Genomic DNA, 18,411 nt, shown 5'->3' on the forward strand with positions numbered 1-18,411 from the left:
ATAGAAATGGAGTGATTAAAATTACCTGACAAAATTATCATGAATGAGAGTTGAAATTTAAATCATATAAATTTTATAATTATTAATTGAAATATTTTATTTTCAATCTTTATAGTTTGCTTCATAGAGTCACAAAGGAAATAATTTGATAAAATGTTTGGGTAAGTTTTGTTTTAATTTTAGATACCACAAAAAAACAGTTTACTTTGCTTTAAGTTTCTGCCAAATAATGTATGATGAAACATATATATAAAATGTATAATATATAAGCATATATATTTTATATGTAATATTTTATATTTTTCAAAAGACAATACTGAGAGAAGTATTTAGGAATTTCCATTAATGCTTTTTAAAGAAAATCATAAGCAGTTATATATAGTATCCTTAATTTTGTCAATTATCAATTTCTTAATAAATCTACATACTTATGAAACATAGAATTAAACAAAGCAGTTCCTGTTCATATTTTGTTTCTGTGAGGTATTAAAATGAACACAACAAACATAATATGTATGTACCTGCTAAGTCACTTTAGTCGTGTCTGACTCTGTGCGACCCCATAGACGGCAGCCCACCAGGCTCCCCCGTCCCTGGGATTCTCCAGACAAGAACATTGGAGTGGGTTGCCATTTCCTTCTCCAATGCATGAAAGTGAAAAGTGAAAGTTAAGTCGCTCAGTCGTGTCTGAATCTTGGTGACCCCATGCACTGCAGCCTATCAGGCTCCTCTGTCTACGGGGTTTTCCAGGCAAGAGTACTGGAGTGGGGTGCCATCACCTTCTCTGAATATGTATCTAACCAGTCCCTAATAGACTTAAATCAGGAGTATCATCTCCCCAGGACTAAAATTGTGTCCTCTGGCTTTAACCCACTTCATTAGTATGTTCCCAATTTATAGCTCTAATGTTTGTAAAACTGTATGGATGATCAAGATTTTTTGAGTTTTGTTTTCTTCGAATATTCCTTAAGAAATAGAATGACATAAGAAGGGGAAAACATTTAGGAAGAAATGGGGACAATATAGAAAAAATTAAGTTTGCAAGTGGAACAATTTATTATTTCCTCATCCATACATTCAGCAAAATGTACTAAGTATTTTCTAGATGCTGATATATGAATGAACGTATGAATATGGGGATGAGAGATGGCTTAAAGGATAATCACGTAAGGACATTCAGCAGGGCATCAAAACTGCTTAAGCTTAGGAAGTTATATAATTTTAGGTCTTACATTTAAGTCCTTAGTCCATTTCCAGTTAATTTTTGTGTATAGTATAAGATAAGGGTCCTGTTAATATTTCATTCATTTGCATAAGGATATCTAGCTTTCTCAACACCATTTATTAAAGAGACTACTCAGAACTTAATACAATGGTATCCATAAGGCCACAGTGAATAGTTTAGTAATTCTATCATTCACATTAATCCAAATCTTTTAGAATGATTATAATAAATTTTCAACTCTTCTATTACCCAATTTTGAAGATTTATAGGAGACCTCAAAAGTACATATATTTTAGGTTACTTCTGAGAATATAGATATTGGATACGTAGGATATTGATGGAGACTGGGTTAATTACTGATATTATTAACAGATGCTATCATTGTCAACACTACGGAAAACAGTATGAAGTTTCCTTAAAAAGCTGAAAGAAAATAGAGCCAACATATGATCCAGCCAACATATAACAAGGATCCAGTAATCCTTGTTATATGTCTGGAAAAAAACAAAAACTCTAATTTTAAAAGGTATACACACCCCAGTATTCATGGCAACACTATTTACAATAGCCAAGGAACAGAAATGGCCCGGGTACCCATCAACAGAACTTGATAATGGCCTAAGAAGATGTGGGCCAACGGAGTGTTTATCAACTATATAAAATGAACTGTCATTTGCAGCAACGTGAACCATGAGAACTTATGCTTAGCAAAGTAAGTCAGAGAAAGACAAATACTATATGGTGTCACTTATATATGGAGTCTTAAAAAAGAAAACGAATGAAATAAATACACAAAACTGAATCAGACTTACACACAGAAAAAAAAAGAAGTATGGTCACCAAAGGGGAGAGGGGCGTGGGGAGAAACAAATTAGAAGTATGGGGTTAACAGATACAAAATACCATATGTAAAACAGATAATCAACAAGGATTTACTATATAGCACAAGGGACTGTATGATATCTTATAATAACCTACAATGAAATGCAATCAGAGGGAAAAAACAAGCTGAATCACTATGCTGTATACCTGAAACTAACACAATACTGTAAATCAACTGTACATCATCAACAACAAAAAATTAGTAGGCAACAGAACTTTCTTTATAACTCTTGACCAAATAGGACAAAATCCTTCAAGAAGGTGATGAAGAATGTTAAAATTAAAAAAAAGAAAACAATCCAGACATTAGCCTCTCCTCTGATACAAATTCAAGTACCTTAGGTCTCCCAGTTAAGACCCTTCTGAAAATAGACTTACTCTGGATATCAAAAGATCATCATTGAAGAACCCACATTTCTGAAAATCCTTCTGTTCCTCTTCCAAAAGTGACCCATTGTATACAGAATTCATCCTAAAAATCATCTGCCAATGTTCCATTTCTCTTGTGTGGTTCTTAGACTTTCGCTTCTAGTAATTATTTTCTGCTGCTGCGTTTCCTTAGATTGACAACCACGATCATCCATACTTTGCCAGCATCATAAAGTGCACTCAGTCTTTAGCATGGCTGTCTCCAATGGTTTTCATCACTTTCAGATCAGCAGCTGTCAGAATTACCTAAAGAATATGAGTTCCGGTACATTTTCCTTTAGCTCGTAAGAAATGTCAAATGTAAAAAGCAAATATAAGATTCTCTGATTTTAGAAAATTAGAGATCGGTACAAAATGTGTGTGTGTGTGTATGTGTGTGTGTACACATGTGCTAAGTCGCTTCAGTGTTTTCCAACTCTGTGCGACCCTATGGATTGTAGCCTGCCAGGCTCCTCTGTCAATGGGATTCTCCAGGCAAGACTACTGGAGTAGGTTGTCCATGCCCTCCTACAGGGGATCTTTCCAACCCAAGGATCCAACCTGGGTCTCATATCTCCTGCATTAGCAGGCGGGCTCTTTACCACCAATGCCAACCCCTGGGAATCCCTCAATACAAAATGCTGACTGCTAAAAATTCTTCATTACACTCAAAAGCTTCACAATGTATTTCACTATCCTACATGGTCTTTTTAGTATGTTAGTAACCTGCCTTAGGAGAACACTGTCTATACTTTTTTATATCTACTGAAATTTTACTTCAAACTTTGCCATTGTGTTTCCTTTATTTTTTCACATTATAGTCTGCTCTATGTGGCATTTCCTTTCTTGGTATTTTTACTTTTTTCTAAGCAATCCAGTTCACAAAATCATGTACCAATGTTTTTTCTGAGTTTATAAAAATATTAATAGATTCCACTGGAATATGAAAGTAGAAATATGCTTTATTATACATTGTTTGGCACCATTACCTGTGTTTTCCATCTGGCATGCAACTATCCTTCAAATATTTCATTGCACAATACAGCAGCTGGTTGTAAGAGTGGATTATGTAATAATATTCTTGGACGTTGGAAAAGGATGAAGAGAAAGGGGCAAGGAAAAAGCATTATGAACACTTGCTATAATAATATGCAATTTATATACATTTCTTACATTAGAAGTATTAATTGAATGTCTATTATATTTTTCAATGATAATTTTATACTTAATAATAAACTTTTAGAATAGCAATTAGACATAAATTTTTAATAAATATCTGCCATTCCCTTACCCTCCAGTGTAAGGGATTCCGTTTCTTAGATGACTGAGTTAATGGTAATTGCAATTATTTGTCTAATATCAAGCAGTATTTTCCCACATATTATACAATTTATGCAAATAAGAATTTAGAAATGTTTTAACATATGGTTATATGTGTCCCTGGTGATTAAGTCCTTGTAGGTAAAGTGGTCTTCCCATGATGTGCTCTAATGTCTATGGCTTCATTTCTCCTTCCTGCTAACATAAGCACCAAATCTGCTTTCCATATCCTCAGAGTGTTACTCTGGAAAAACTCTTTAGCCAGCTGTCCTGGTTGATTACATTTTAGAGGTGATATTTCAGGAAACATTAATGGTTGTAAAATGTTATTTTAATTTTTTCTTATTTTTCATTCCTTTGGTCTCTGTCTTTCTTTGGTGGTGTTTTTGCTGGGGGGAGATGTTAGAAAGTACTTTTGGAGATATTTAAACTAATCAAGTTGTTAATATCCAATAATGCTTGTCAAGCACTTAAATCTGAATCTCTAGTTGTAATCTAGTCTTGACATACCTTGGTTGTCTTAATCAATCTTTACAAAAATCCTAGAATACAGGTTTTACCGTGATCATAGGATGTAAATATTATGCCCACAGCCTCCCAGTGAGACTGGGAAGAACTAAGATTCTGGTCCTCCTCTGTATCCTGACACAATCTCCTCCCTCACCCTAGGTCACCTCATGCAGACTGAAGTGAAGTGAAGTGAAAATTGCTCAGTGATGTCCAACTCTTTGAGACCCCATGGACTATACAGTCCATGAAATTCTCCAGGCCAGCATACTGCAGTGGGTAGCATTTACCTTCTCCAGGGGATCTGCCCAACCCAAGGACTGAACCAAAATTTCCTGCATTGCAGGTGGATTCTTTACCAGCTGAGCCACCAGGGAAGCCCAAGAATACTGGAGTGGGTAGCCTATCCCTTCTACAGTGGGTTTTACTGATCCAGGAATTGAACTGGGGTCTCCTGCATTGCAGGCGGATTCTTTACCAACTTAGCTATCAGGGAGGCCCATATAGACTGAAAACATTCAAATGTATATTTCTTGCCATGACCTCTTTCTTGCCAATTCAGGGATTCTATTTTTTTTTTATGTTAATGGATTTCTGAAACTTAAAATATTCTGCCCCAAATTATTTACTGTATGTATTTATGTATGCACATATATGGGGCTTCCCTGGTAGCTCAGCTGGTAAAGAATCTGCCTGCAATGCAGGAGACCCCAGTTTGATTCCTAGGTCTGGAAGATCCCCTGGAGACAAGATAGGCTACCCACTCCAGTATTTTTGGGCTTCCCTGGTGGCTCAAATGGTAAAGAATCCACCTTCAGTGTGAGAGGCCTGGGTTCAATCCCTGGGTCAGGAAGATCCCCCAGAGAGGGACATGGCAACCCACTCCAATATTCTTGCCTGGGGAATCTCCATGGACAGAGTCGAGTTGGGTACAACTAAGCACAGCACAGCACATGTACATATATGCTGTAACCTGATCTATTTCAGAGCATGACAATTTCATTTACCCAGTTGTTCAAGGCAAACATGTGAGAATATTTTCTTTCTCTTTTGCCCTACATACAAGCAATCAGCAAATCTTCTCAACTATGCTTACAATACAGCATGTGCTGCTGTGCTTAGTCACTCAGTTGTGTCCTACTCTTTGTGACTCAATGGACTGTAGCCTGTGAGGTTCCTCTGTCTATGTAAATTCAAGATATCTGAGGCTATTTTACATTGCTTCGTATATATAAACCGAAGGATTCCACTTAACTGGGAACTTTTGTGTTGCTATAAGAATATACATATACAGACCACTTAACTTTATGTACTGTCATTCTAGAGAATTAGTCATTTCTGTGAGAGAAAAAAAAAGATATATTAAATACGTACAGATACATATTGTCACATTTGTGCAATATAGTGTTTTTTGAAATTTCATCTCTTAAGATGGGACCTAGAATGCATTGAATTCTTGAAAAAAATTTCATAGTTAAGCAGTCATTTTTACCTTAAAAAGTTAAAAATTAAAGCACAGAATATTGTACATTGATGATATGAAAGCAACTTTCATTTAAGTGTGACTGATTAGGGAAGTGGCCTTTTTTATTTTCTATTTATTTCCTCCCAAATAAGACGTTTGCAAAGTCCACTGTTACATCATTTCTTTGATCTTTTAGGTGATTTTCATTTTCAATTTATTTATTTTAATTAGAGGCTAATTACTTTACAATATTGTATTGGTTTTGCCATACATCAACATGAATCCTCAACGGGTGTACACGTGTTCCCAATCCTGAACCCCTTCCCACCTCCCTCCAGATACCATTCCTCTGGGTCATCCCAGTGCACCAGCCACAAGCATCCTGTGGATCAAACCTGGACTGGTGATTAATTTCTTATATGATATTATACATGTTTCAATGCCATTCTCCCAAATCATCCTCCCACTCCCTCTCCCACAGAGTCCAAAAGACTATTCTATACATCTGTGTCTCTTTTGCTGTCTCACATACAGGGTTATCATTACCATCTTTCTAAATTCCATATATATGTGTTAGTATACTGTATTGGTGTTTTTCTTTCTGGCTTACTTCACTCTGTATAATCAGCTCCAGTTTCATCCACCTCATTAGAACTGATTCAAATGTATTCTTTTTAATGGCTGAGTAATACTCCATTGTGTATATGTACCACTGCTTTCTTATCCATTCATCTGCTGATGGACATCTAGGTTGCTTCCATGTCCTGGCTATTATAAACAGTGCTGCGATGAACACTGGGGTACACGTGTCTCTTTCAATTCTGGTTTCCTCAGTGTGTATGCCCAGCAGTGGGATTTCTGGGTCGTATGGCAGTTCTATTTTCAGTTTTTTAAGGAATCTCCACACTGTTCTCCATAGTGGCTGTACTAGTTTGCATTCCCACCAACAGTGTAAGAAGGTTCCCTTTTCTCCACTTCCTCTCCAGCATTTATTGCTTGTAGACTTTTGGATAGCAGCCATTTTGACTGGTGTGAAATGGTACCTCATAGTGGTTTTGATTTGCATTTCTCTGATTATGAGTGATGTTGAGCATCTTTTCATGTGTTTGTTAGCCATCTGTATGTCTTCTTTGGAGAAATGTCTGTTTAGTTCTTCGGCCCATTTTTTGATTGGGTCGTTTATTTTTCTGGAATTGAGCTGCAGGAGTTGTTTGTATATTTTTGAGATTAGTTGTTTGTCAGTTGCTTCATTTGCTATTATTTTCTCCCATTCTGAAGGCTGTCTTTTCACCTTGCTTATAGTTTCTTTTGTTGTGCAAAAGTGTTTAATTTTAATTAGATCCCATTTGTTTATTTTTGCTTTTATTTCCAATATTCTGGGAGGTGGGTCATAGAGGATCCTGCTGTGACTTATGTCGGAAAGTGTTTTGCCTATGTTCTCCTCTAAGAGTTTTAGAGTTTCTGGTCTTACATTTAGATCTTTAATCCATTTTGAGTTTATTTTTGTGTATGGTGTTAGAAAGTGTTCTAGTTTCATTCTTTTACAAGTGGTTGACCCGTTTTCCCAGCACCACTTGTTAAAGAGATTGTCTTTTCCCCATTGTATATCCTTGCCTCCTTTGTCAAAGATAAGGTGTCCATATGTGCGTGGGTTTATCTCTGGGCTTTCTATTTTGTTCCATTGATCTATATTTCTGTCTTTGTGCCAGTACCATAATGTCTTGATGACTGTGGCTTTGTAGTATAAACTGAAGTCAGGCAGGTTGATTCCTCCAGTTCCATTCTTCTTCCCCAAGACTGCTTTGTATTTCCATACAAATTGTGAAATTATTTGTTCTAGCTCTGTGAAAAATACCGTTGGTAGCTTGATAGGGATTGCATTGAATCTATAGATTGCTTTGGGTAGTATACTCCTTTTCACTATATTGATTCTTCCGATCCATGAACATGGTAATTTCTCCTCTTTGATTTCTTTCACAAGTGTTTTATAGTTATCTATATATAGGTCTTTAGTTTCTTTAGGTAGATATATTCCTAAGTATTTTATTCTTTTCGTTGCAATGGTGAATGGGATTGTTTCCTTAATTTCTCTTTTTATTTTCTCATTATTAGTGTATAGGAATGCAAGGGATTTCTGGGTGTTGATTTTATATCCTGCAACTTTACTATATTCATTGATTAGCTCTAGTAATTTTCTGGTGGAATCTTTCAGTTCAGTTCAGTTCAGTTGCTCAGTCGTGTCCGATTATTTGCGACCCCATGAATCACAGCACACCAGGCCTCCCTGTCCATCACCAACTCCTGGAGTTCACTGAGACTCACGTCCATTGAGTCAGTGATGCCATCCAGCCATCTCATCCTCTGTCATCCCCTTCTCCTCCTGCCCCCAATCCCTCCCAGCATCAGAGTCTTTTCCAATGAGTTAACTCTTCGCATGAGGTGGCCAAAGTACTGGAGTTTCAGATTCAGCATCATTCCCTCCAAAGAAATCCCAGGACTGATCTCCTTCAGAATGGACTGGTTGAATCTCCTTGCAGTCGAAGGTACTCTCAAGAGTCTTCTCCAACACCACAGTCCAAAAGCATCAATTGTTCAGCGCTCAGCTTTCTTCACAGTCCAACTCTCTCATCCATACATGACCACAGGAAAAACCATAGCCTTGACTAGATGGATCGTTGTTGGCAAAGTAATGTCTCTGCTTTTGAATATGCTGTCTAGGCTGATCATAACTTTCCTTCCAAGGAGTAAGCGTCTTTTAATTTCATGGCTGCAGTCACCATCTGAAGTGATTTTGGAGCCCCCCAAAATAAAGTCTGACACTGTTTCTACTGTTTCCCCATCTATTTCCCAAGAAGTGATGGGACCGGATGCCATGATCTTCATTTTCTGATTGTTGAACTTTAAGCCAACTTTTTCACTCTCTTTTTTCACTTTCATCAAGAGGCTTTTTAGTTCCTCTTCACTTTCTGCCATAAGGGCAGTGTCATCTGCATAGCTAAGGTTATTGATATTTCTCCTGGCAATCTTGATTCCAGCTTGTGTTTCTTCCAGTCCAGCATTTCTCATGATGTACTCCGCATATAAGTTAAATAAGCAGGGTGACAGTATACAACCTTGACGTACTCCTTTTCCTATTTGGAACCAGTCCGTTGTTTCATGTCCAGTTCTAACTGTTGCTTCCTGACTTGCATACAGATTTCTCAAGAGGCAGGTCAGGTGGTCTGGTATTTCCATTTCTTTTAAATTTTCCACAGTTTATTGTGATCCACACAGTCAAAGGCTTTGGCATAGTTAATAGAGCAGAAATAGATGTTTTTCTGGAACTTTCTTGCTTTATCTATGATCCAGCAGATGTTGGCAATTTGATCTCTGGTTCCTCTGCCTTTTCTAAAACCAGCTTGAACATCAGGAAGTTCACGGTTCACATATTGCTGAAGCCTGGCTTGGAGAATTTTGAGCATTACATTACTAGCATGTGAGATGAGTGCAATTGTGTGGTAGTTTGAGCATTCTTTGGCATTGCCTTTCTTTGGGATTGGAATGAAAACTGACCTTTTCTGGTCCTGTGGCCACTGCTAGGTGACCTAGAGCCAGACATCCTGGAATGTGAAGTCAAGTGGGCCTTAGAAAGCATCACTACGAACAAAGCTAGTGGAGGTGATGGAATTCCAGTTGAGCTATTCCAAATCCTGAAAGATGATGCTGTGAAAGTGCTGCACTCAATATGCCAGCAAATTTGGAAAACTCAGCAGTGGCCACAGGACTGGAAAAGGGCAGTTTTCATTCCAATCCGAAAGTAGGACTTATAGTCAAATATAATTTTAGAGTAGCAAAACTAGTATGTCTTTTAAGCAAACTTTTTATTTTAAAGTATAATGTGCAAATTAGAAAAAAAAAAGAAAGAAAGGCTAAATCATGAGTATACAAATTTTCAGAAAGTGAACCAACCTATGTAACCAGCATCTGGATCAAGAAACAGACTGCAACTGCTTCCCTTTAGAGCCCCTCATATCCTCTTTCACCCCCGCCCTTCACAAGTAACCACTCTCCTACCATCTACCATCTAAACACCTAACTTTGTCAACTACATTTTTGAGCTTCCCTGGTGGCTCAGATGGTGAAGCGTCTGCCTGCAATGTGGGAGACCTGGGTTTGATCCCTGGGTTGGGAAGATCTCCTGGAGAAGGAAATGGCAACCCACTCCAGTATTCTTGCCTGGAGAATCCCACGGATGGAGGAGCATGGTAGGCTACAGTCCATGGGGTCGCAAAGAGTCAATACTGAGAAGAAACTTGGCTTTAGGGAAGTATAGTGATTTAGGAAAATCAGGAGTAGTGGGCAATGGAGTGTGCCAGGGTAAGAGGCAAGGTAAGGGCAATGCCTTGATTTGAATATGTATATTTTTATCATACAAGAGTCTCAGTGTCCCATGGAGGTGTGCAGGTACTTTAATCAGGCTACACATGGAAGTAGCAAAGAGAAAAAACAGAGGTTGAGAAATATTAGGCACCTACTTAGATATCAGAAGGTATCTAAGAAGTGCTGTTGCAGAATAGAAGATGCAGCCAGATGAAATTAACGAGGACTAGACCAGTTTCTGAGTGCTCTGTATGGGGATCCTTGAATAAATTCCAAGGATCTGTTTCCTGGGCCACTTCCTCATACTACCTTTACCTCTTGGACTAAGTTTAGACTTGAGCACTTACTGGACAGTAGATGGTGAGAGTAGGGTGGTTTGGAGTGGTGTCAATGTGTAGCTGCTGCTGCTAAGTCGCTTCAGTCGTGTCCAACTCTGTTCAACCCCATAGATGGCAGCCCACCAGGCTCCCCTGTCCCTGGGATTCTCCAGGCAAGAACACTGGAGTGGGTTGGCATTTCCTTCTCCGATGCATGAAAGTGAAAAGTGAAAGTGAAGTCGCTCAGTCGTGTCCGACTCTTAGCGACCCCAGGCTCCTCCACTCATGGGATTTTCCAGGCAGAGTACTGGAGTGCGTTGCCATTGCCTTCTCCAGTCAACGTGTACAGACATGCGTTATTAACATTATTATGAATCATAGTTCCCATTATATAAAGACTTCACACATTTATCCATCTAGCTTACTACTGGTGACATTTAGGGCATTTTCAGTTATTTTCTATTAGGAATGATGATTTTGAATTCATATTTATACCTTTCTTTTGCATATATTCAATCACTTTCTTTTTATGTAGTATATTTTCCTTAGGAAAAAAATTCCTGGCTTACAAAGAATGAGTGTGCTTAATTTTTTAGATCCTGCCAAATACTTTTTCCAATGTGATTATAGCATTTTTATGCTTCTGTCATCAGTGTATGAGAATGCTCATTTCTCTACATCATTATATTGTCAGTTTCTAATTTCAGTCATTACTAAGTGTAGAATAGTATCTAATTGTGGTTACAATTTGCATTTTTCTTATGACATGAATTTAAACAGCATTTCTTATATTTCTTGACAATTTTGATACCACTGGTGAAATGCACTTATAATTTTGCTCTTTTTTCTTTTGTTTTGAAAATTGTGAATAGGTTTTACCTGTTACTTGTATAGTCTAGATAAAGTTCTTTATTACATAAAGTGTAATTAGTTTGAACATTCGGTGGACTATCTTAAACTCTAGTGACATCTTGCATCTTATTTATGAATTTGGCAACTTGTGACTTCTCCTCTCTCATTTTTCCTTAATCAGTCTTACCAGAAATATAAAAACTTTATTATTCTAAGGAAGGTAAAAATCTTGTAAAACATCAAACTACAGCAAGTTTAGATAGTATTCTTACTACCGTTGGAAATATCTTTAGATTTCAAGCTCTTAACCTTTTCAGTATTATGTTACTGAGATAGTTTAGAAATGGTTTAAGAATATAAACTTGATACTCAGTTTTTTAAAAATATAAGTTATATAGTAATGATTTTCAAGTGAATGAAAATGTCTGATCCAGTCCCTCAAATCTTCCAACAACCTAGACAGCTGAGTATTATAAATTTCAATTTGGAGTTCAAAAATGTTTGTTAAAATGTACATATTCAGGTGCCACTTCACAAATATCTAATCAGATTCTCTGGTAGTGTGGTCTAGGAATTTGAGTATTTAATACAGTTGATTTATTTGTACATTCAAGTCTAAGGAATACTGTACATGAAAAATGTCTCTAAATAAGTATTTATCATTTGATATACTTTATTAATATTAAATCATAATTTAAATGGTAGAAATAAATCCTTATATGACTACCATGTAAAACAAACAGCCCTTACTAATTTTACCACTATTGAGACTTTATAGGCAGCTACTCAAACTGATTTTTATGAATCCAGAGGATTTATTATAATACAACCTTCTGCCTCTATAAAAGAGTTAAAATATTTTTCTCAGAATTTTATTTCATCAACTTCTATGGACTTTTGCATGTACACAGTGGCTACTTGGAATCCATTTAAATCAAGACTTTGAGACTTTGTGTTACAGAAAGCACCACAATGTCATGTTAATCAAGTTAATCCAAACTTTAAAAATTATTGATGGAGAAATTTTTATCTGAGAGACTCAAAAGATGAACAGTATTTGCCTTATCTATAATTACAATTCAGGAAAACTATAAAGTAGGGCAAGATACAGAACACTCTTCTAGGGACCGTTTGAATTTATAAATGGATTTTAATCAGCTATCCTAATCATGAAATAATCAATATGTTTTGGTAATAGTATACAAATTTCCTGGTTAGATTAATGCTTTCCCTTATCTGCACCTTGCAAAAAGACTAGTCAGTTTTGTTTTTCTTCCTTGGGAAATATTTTCAATACACCACTCTTGTCTGAGAGAAACTTACTTTACAATTTAATAACCAAGAAATTATACAAGGTTTTTCATTAAAAGATAAATTTTCATGCCTTATTATTCCAAAGTTTTCAAAAGGTTAAACTAATATTTTAGAATCAAAACTGTCCCAATTTATATAGGATGTAATCTTGACCAAAAATTGTACCCCTTGTTTTAAAGATATTAATCTACATATTTTAAATTTTAATTATATAACATTATAAGATGTCCCATGAGGTTTAGATTAATTCCTCCATTGTCACTATGTAACATTTGACCTTAAAACTAAATTTCTCATATTCACATATACATATATGACAAACATTTCCAACAGCTAGTCACCAAACTTAACTTTACAGGATATACAACTAGATTGAATTTTGTAGGAAAAAAATGACACCAAGAAGGCAAGCCTTAGAACCAAACTGAAAAGAATAATTTCAGTTACTTTAACAGTCCTGCTTTTATACTCCAGAACACACACCCAACAATTCAGGCTGTCCTGTGTAAATGTACTAACGAATTTAGAACTTAGACATTCATAAATGAAAGATTTAACATTGAAATTCACTGAACTATCTCTTAAAGCGACACATTTCCAGATCCAGACAGAATACTAGATAATTACATGTAAAAGAGTGAAATTAGAGCACTTCCTAATACCACACATAAGCTTAAATGGATTAAAGATCTAAATATAAGCCCAAATAGTATAAATCTCTTATAGGAAAACATAGGCAGAACATAAATCATAGCAAAAAATTTTGATCCACCTCCTAGAGTAATGAAAATTAAAAAAAAAATAGCAAATGGGATCTAATTAAACTTAAAAGCTTTTGCACAGCAAAGGAAACCATAAACAAATGAAAAACAACCCACAGAATGGGAGAAAACATTCGCAAATGCAGTGACCAACAAGGAATTAATTTCCAAAATACACAAAAAGCTCATGCAGCTCAATATCAAAAGAACGAAGAACCCAATCAAAAAACGCGAAGAAGACAAAAACAGACATTTCTCCAAAGAAGACGTAGAGATGGCCAAAAAGCACATGAAAATATTCTCAACATTATTCATTATTAGAGAAATATAAATCAAAACCACAATGATGTATCACCTTACATAGGTGAGAATGATCAGCATCAAAAAATCTCAAACAATAAATGCTAGAGAGGGTGTGGAGAAAAGAGATTTCCCCTATGCTGTCAGTAGGAATGTAAATTGGTACTATCATGGAGAACAGTATGGAGATTTCCTTAAAAACTAAAAACAGAGCTAGCATATGATCCAGCAATGCTACTCCTGGGCATATATCTGGAGAAAATGATAATTTGAAAATATAGATACACCCCAGTGTTCATTGCAGCACTGTTTACAATAGCTAGGACATGGAAGTAACCTAAATGTTTATCGCTGGATGAATGCATAAAGAGGATGTGGTACATAATTACAAGGGGATATTAGTCATAAAAAGGAATAAAATAATGTCATTTGTAGAAACATGGATAGACCTAGAGATTGTCATACTGAGTGAAAGTAGTCAGACAGAGAAAGATAAATATCGTATGAAATCACTTATATGTGCTATCTAAAAATATGGTACAAATAAACTTATTTACACAACAGAAATAGAGTCACAGATGTAATAAACAAACATATAGAGGGGGGATAAATTGGGAGATGGGGATCAACATATATTTACATGTCCAAGAAATGAACATGTATAATAAATAACTGTATAGACATTTCGGTAAAGGTAGTTCAACCACATTTTCAATTAGCAAAAAAAGACTTGTTAGTTATCAAAATTTGGCAAACTAATCTATGGGATTAATTCATTTAGGTGGATTTAATTCAATTGTAAACAAATAAATAAACAAAAAATTCTGGCTATGAGGAAGTTTCCAAATGTTACCTAGGTTGTTTTTGCTTGTGTAAATATCCTTGCCTTCCTCTGCTGTCTGATACAGTTGCTTAAACATTAATTCCCAGTGATCATCCTGAGATGTCATCCAGCAGATGGCATGTCAAGTAGAAACAGTAGCCTCATAGTCAATTTAGCCCCTCTGGGAATGTGGTTCAACCCAAAGGAAAGACAGGAATTATTGTGAAGAAAATGTTTTTATCCAGTTTAGTGGAAAGGCTAACAGATGGATACCAGTAGCCATTACCCAAAGTTGAACAGAATATGCATTTTTACAGCCAAAATCATAAGTTTAAGAAACACCTACAGATCATTTAACTTGTTTTACCTAATATCTGCATTAATTTGGTTTAGGGGAGACTGTTATCCCTGATTAGTTTTCGGCTCATCAGTTTGCTAAAGAACAAGAAATAAAAGTACACACAAAACAAGAGAGAACACATCTTGTTGTTCCACAGACTGGTTTATAAGCAGTTGTAGTTTATAAACTCTTGTTTTGCTTTTTCTCAGTTACTAGCATATAAAAGATGAAATTACCTTGTATATGAATAAATTCAAGTTATTAAACTAACTTCAAATTATTGAAATGTACAATCTAATTTCAAATTATTGAAATGTAGACTCTCACCTTGCCAAGTCTTTAGAGTTAACTTCTATTAACGTAAAACTGAGAAGTTACAGTAACTATCTAAATGGCACTAGAAATGAAAGAAAAGTACAAATATAAAATATAGGACATTCTAAAAGACAAGGACCTGGCTTTTGCAACAATCAATAGTAGAGAGTAAAAGGAGTGAAAGGGACACTATTGCAGATCAAGAGACTTAACTTGATAAACAGCAAACAAAATGTGGCCACATATATAAAATCATCATTGAGACAATAAGGGGCACTTAATTATGCTTTGGGTATCAGATATCAGCAAAGGAGTGTTTTTAATTTTTAGGAGCTTTCACAATTGTTGTGTTTATGTTATCCATGTATGGGGCTAAGTTTGTCCTGCTTCTTTTGCTTTAGCTGTGTTTTAAATTTTTCAGTTATATCAACTAAAAGATTGTATGTGTGTATACATATATACACACACATATATATATATAATGGAGTCCCTTCTTAAAATTATTGAGTAACTCTTCACAAGTGGTAGTGGAAATTTCAGACACTTTCATTTCTAAATAAGGCCCTCTATGAACTAGAAGTTCTTACTTTTCTTAGTCATTCACTCAAACCAAATTACTTCAAGTTTCAGAAATAGTCATATATCAGAACTATTTGCCTTTGCACAGGCTTTACCTTCTGTCTGATTGTTATCTGCTATTTAAAAACAAAAACAAACAAGAAAATCTGACTTTTTAAGAGCATGTGTTAGTCTTGCTCTAAGGGAAATCACCTGTGATTAAATAGCTGAAAAATGCACTCTTGTACAGAAAAAAAAAAAAAAAAAGAGAGAACACTAGTCATTAGATAAAAATGAAAAAGAAGATCTGGTTAAAAAAAAAAAAAAAAACATTAAGTTGAATGAGACATATACTGAAAGCCAACTGGACAGATGGGTGAGATTTAATGCCTCTCTTTAGATGCAATTTGTATATACATATATTAATACAATTAGGCTTTTAATCCAACCAAGATTTATGTTAATTTAAAAAGCTTGCTTTGTTTACAATTTGATATGTATCTTCTTTGTATTCCCATAGTCTTGTTCTTGTGACAGGATACCTTATTCATCATTTCTTAAATTCTCTTTTGTGTGATTATATTTAAGTTGAAAGTCTGATTGATTTCATATGATTTATAACTTTATACCTAGCACAATGTCTGACTTACTCTACATACTAACTAGGCATTGGGGAATTTGGTTTGAATTAAAGAATTATTTAGAGGATAATAGGAGTGTGAGAATATACACACAAACTTTAGGCAAATCCAGATCTATTAAAGTGTTAATTTTTAGTAAAGGAGTGGAAAATTAAAATATTTTTATGTGCATTTTCTAGGTAGTGAATGACTTTGCTACTCTTTTAAAGATGATCAGTACTGTGCTGACTCTGAAAACTGGTCCTAGTTTATTTTTGGTTTTTTACATGTTTTATGGCATGAGCAGTTCAAAATCACAGTTTTAATATACATCAGTTTCTGGTTTTTAACTTCACATCTTTGAGTTGTAAAATTTACCCTGGGGATTAGAAATATATTCTTATATTCCTTGATCTTTTCTTATATCTTAAAATGAAGGCCAACAAAGAGACTGAATAAAAATAGATAATAACAGAAATAGTGTATCACTCAACTGATAATGGGTAGCTTGTTAGTCAGAATTGAACAAGACCTTTGATTGAGGTCTACCTGAGTGGCAGGCTCAACACTGAAATTAGAAAAGATATAAAATTTCAAGTCAATCAGATACCACAAATATTAAGGCGAAAGAAATTTAAAATAAACTCTTCGTGGCTTCCATGAAAGGAAGGCCTTTATAAATATGACTATTTATAAATAGAAGTACTTATAAAATAAAAAAATACATTTTTGAATGTAACTGATAACAAACAGAAGAAATACTTAATACTTGCAAGCATTGTCCTATAGAATTTTTGAGGATTATATGATTTAGCACATCAGTTGTGTGATAAACAAACCAGAAAGAACTTCAACTTTAGAGAAGAAAACTAAGATGTATGAAAAGCAAGTAATGCCTTCAAGCAAGCAAGTCATTGATGTGAATTTCAAAGTGAGAATTTATGCTCTAGATCTTTTTTTCTGAATTATTATTCTGTATAATAGACTGTCAGCTAATCTCCACAATTATGTTGAAAATTCACAAATCCCAATTAAGTACTTAGCTTAAGAGTGATATGGAAAGAATCCTTACTCTACTCTAATTACAGCTAAATTGTTACAGCCATGAAACAATCTCTTCTCCGAGCATGCTCATATGCTCAATATATTTGTCTCTTTCTTCTATGTATTGTTCAAATTCTATCCAAACTTCAATATGTAATTTAAATGCTACATCATGTATTACACTATATAAAAAACATCTCTTTCTGCTTTAGGTTATTGTAGCACTTTCTCCATAATCTTATTATGAAACATAATATCTTACAAAACATGATACTTTATGATAGTGAAAAGGGAATACAATTTTCTACATTCTGACTCTTCAACTAGCCACAGATATAGACTTGGGCTTGGGGCCTCTGAGTCTCGATTTTTTCATCTTAAAATTGCCTGACAACATAATATTAAGTATGATAGTTTATACAAGGTATGCAATACAGAGTCTGAAACACCATAAGAACTAAAAATATGTTCTCTCTCTTTTTTTTTTTTTCTTCATTAATCTGAGAAGCATCAGTTGTGGGTTTTGTCACAGTTGTTAGAACTTTGGCATTCTCCTTGCCTTCATGCCTGCATGCATTCATTATTTGTTAGAGGCCCATAATGTACAAGACACTACATTAGAAACTAGAGAAATATTTGTATACAAGTGAGATAGAGATACAACTACCCAAAAATCTTCATGGAGCATGGTGCCTGTCTAGCTTCAGGTCAAATTAATAGTGATTTCTTAACAACAATGTATATCAAGTATATCAATGTATATCTCATATCTCTTCTTCTTATAATGGCATTAGTTCCACCATGAGAGCCTTATCCTCATGACTTAATCTCACCTAATTACTACCCAGTATCTACCTCCAGCTACCATCACATTAGAGATTTGGGTTTCTACAAATGAAATTGGGGTAAGACACAAGTATTCAGTCCATAACAAATTTGTTAGTGATAGTTCTAGAAGCTAGCCAAAGTAGGGAATTCAACCACTTATACATTTGATGTTA

At 35.1% G+C, this 18,411-nt stretch overlaps 1 long non-coding RNA gene across 2 annotated transcripts in view; it reads right to left on the reverse strand.

Annotated features, from left to right (window-relative positions):
• Positions 1–248: 248 nt before the first annotated feature.
• The window catches only part of LOC147361812 (uncharacterized), a 75,233-nt gene continuing 57,070 nt past the window's right edge, over positions 249–18,411 (reverse strand). The window contains exons 4-5 of one of the 2 annotated variants that reach the window (XR_015137649.1): positions 3,505–3,595; positions 249–2,782 (exon numbers count right to left, since the gene is read on the reverse strand). This is a non-coding gene — a long non-coding RNA (uncharacterized LOC147361812). The remainder of the gene's footprint in view (positions 2,783–3,504; positions 3,596–18,411) is intronic. The other variant, XR_015137650.1, reaches the window with a different exon arrangement.

This window comes from Bos grunniens, chromosome 12 (assembly GCF_055505025.1).
Source record: "Bos grunniens cultivar Pamir isolate PY7600 chromosome 12, Bosgru_T2T1.0, whole genome shotgun sequence".
Taxonomy (NCBI): Eukaryota; Metazoa; Chordata; class Mammalia; order Artiodactyla; family Bovidae; genus Bos; species Bos grunniens.